The sequence below is a fragment of the Tachypleus tridentatus genome, chromosome 12 (genome assembly GCF_004210375.1).
Source record: "Tachypleus tridentatus isolate NWPU-2018 chromosome 12, ASM421037v1, whole genome shotgun sequence".
Classification (NCBI taxonomy): Eukaryota; Metazoa; Arthropoda; class Merostomata; order Xiphosura; family Limulidae; genus Tachypleus; species Tachypleus tridentatus.
The window spans coordinates 136,574,116-136,577,004 of NC_134836.1; the positions used below are offsets into that span (position 1 = coordinate 136,574,116).

A 2,889-nucleotide genomic window follows, 5' to 3' on the forward strand; every position below is an offset into this window, starting at 1 on the left:
GCTAATTTAGGGCTAGCGCAGATAGCTCCCGTGTAGCTTTGCACGAAATTCTAAAAAATCAAACAAGTAGATTGCTCGACATTTTGATTTCAACATTTAAATTACTCGTTTTCAATAAAAAATAAAAACCTGCATACGTAAACAAAACCCAATACATGATACTCGCCTATTCTACTCCAACCCATTTCAAGTAACATAAAACCTCCATATATTTTATCTATTTTCATTAATTTCGCGGAGCGTCAGTGTGAACGACAACTAACAACCCCTGCAGTGAAAAATTTTGTATTCGGAATCTCTTGATAGCGATTCCACGCAGTTCCTATTGAAACTACGTACCATAGTAGGTAAATACCCTTTTTAACATGTTATTCTCTGTCACAAATATATTAATAAGAATATTCTATATAAATCAATGGTGAAATTTCAGTATTTGATTATAAAACAATACACCTAATGAAAGAAGAGAGACATTGTTCATGTTTTTAAAATAACTATATTTTTTTCTTAATCCTTATTTCAATATTCTTGTCTCATTTTAAACGAACCCTTATTATTTACTAAATGCTGTAAAATGTGTTATATGCACATGAAAACCAAGCGGAAATTATTTGGGTCACTACAACTTAAATGTAGCGCCATCTCTCGGATTATAAGTAACCCGAAGCGATTTATTTTTCGATTTTCACGGATGACTAAGCGTAGTCGATGGTTCATACATCAAAAACAAATGCCTCAACTTGAATATCTTTCGTCAGAAGTTCAGTAAAAAAACATACAGATATGTATAGTTTAAAAGAGAGAACTAGTTATGTGATCTAAATCTATCCTCTTATAACAACATTCGTTCTCATAACACTTAGAGAACTAGTTATCATTCCTATATACAACCTAATAATAATCTTCTAGCATGTAACTATAACCAAATTGTAATTATACGCAATTAATATTATTAGTAGTCTTATTACGTTGTAAAATCTTTATTATTTCAAAATGTTTTGTAAGAATAGAGTATATATTTTAACTTCAGACACTAGGGTTTAGAATACTAGGTTTAGAATACTAGATTCTGTTTTGAAATACTGTTATTCAGCCTAAGTTTTGAAAGTTCAATTCTTTTGAACACAGGATTATTCAGTTCCGATTTTGAAAAACTTAGAAAAAGTTATTGTGTTACGTAAGTGTTACAAAAGATTCTAAATAGATATTTAACTTAGAGAACTTAATTTGCAGCAATTAACCGCAAATTTATTAGTTTTTAAATGAAAATGAATGGCATTTTACACCTATATTTAGATATTTTCTACTTATATCCATTTTAATATTAAAAAGGCCTTAAACGTAATACTCACATGTAAATTTTACAATTTAAACGTTGAAAGCTGGCGAAGTATTGAAAGCAGATGAACTTAAAAACTGTTAAAAATCAAATTAATTGAAATGTCTTTTCTTTATATTCTTTTAGTCTGTCCACTGGAGCTCAAAATTAGAACTTTGTCAAAAATACTACTTGAAATTTATCTTTCGCCTTCCTCGCGTCTCTGCTCAATAACCTGTCTTTCATTACCAGAACTAGCCACTTAATTTACACGATGAAAAACAAAATATTTTATGAAATGCCATTTCTATGTATTGCATAGGGACAAAAAGCGGATGAAATGTTGGAAAAACAACAGGCCTAAACGTCATACCAATCCTGTTTTAAAGTCACCATACATTAATTAATTTATGTATATAAATAATGTTAGAACATTTTCCTTACTATGTTCTTATACAGTAGACCAACTTTAATAATTACGTACATATATGCTACAGATTTATTTCATTTTACACCGTAGATAAAACGAAAATGGAATCCGTGATTTAGAGGCCTAATGTATTCGTTGACTAGCTGTTCCCTTTACAGTTACGTAAAACTGAATATATATGTAATCATATCACACTTGTAGAAATGAGTTAAAAGTAGAGTTTTCCCCCCACATTTTTCTAATTTATCCATTGCGGCTCAAACTCGATTTTTTGTTGTTTTTGTTCCACTATCATTTCATTAGGGCTGGCAGGGGACGCTTCCCTTTCATATGCCATAATATAAAATTGTAGAGTACATTGGCTATAGAAGTTGGATGAACAGGACAAATTTTATATGAAGCGCTATTTATGTATGCAGTACAACTATTTAAAAGTTACGGTTTAAAACCGAAATCCAGCGAAATATTGGGAAAGGAACAGACCTAAACGTCGTAATAAAACAAGCTAAATGTAGATGTTTTTCTTCTCCCAGTGTTCTTCCTAAGGTGTAGGGAACTTTGGAATAGACTTCAACGTGTAGGGAACTTTAGAACAGACTTGAAAGTATAGGTAACTTAACAATAGACTTCAATGTGTAGGAAATACCAGAATAGACTTGAAGGTTGAGGAAACTTTGGAATAGAGTTGAAGGTGTAGGACACTTTAGAATAGACTTCGAGGTGTAGAAACCTTCAGAAGAGAGTTCTAGGTATAGGGAAATTTTGAATAGACTTGAAGGTGTACGGAACTTTGGAATAGAGTTAAAGGTTTAGGAAACTTTAGAATAGACTTGAAGGTGAAGGGAACATTAAATTGGTTGTGAAGTGTAGGAAACTTTAGTATAGAGTTCAAGACGTAGAAAACTTCAGAATATACTTAAAGGTATAGGGAACTTTAAAATAGGGTTAAAGGTATACGAAAATTTAGAAAAGAGTTGAAAGTACAGGGATCTTTAAAATACATTTCAAGGTGTAGGGAACATTAAACTAGACTTTAAAGTGTCTGGAAGTTTAAAATAAATTAGAAACTTTAGGAAACTGTAGAATAGACTTGAAGGTGTCGGATACTTTAAAATAGAGATGAAGGTAAAGGAAACTTTAC

General features: G+C 31.2%; 1 non-coding gene across 1 annotated transcript; it reads right to left on the reverse strand.

Annotated features, from left to right (window-relative positions):
- Positions 1-235: 235 nt before the first annotated feature.
- LOC143235870 (U11 spliceosomal RNA) lies at positions 236-362 on the reverse strand. Its single transcript, XR_013019408.1, has one exon. It is a non-coding gene; the product is annotated as a U11 spliceosomal RNA (small nuclear RNA).
- Positions 363-2,889: the final 2,527 nt, after the last annotated feature.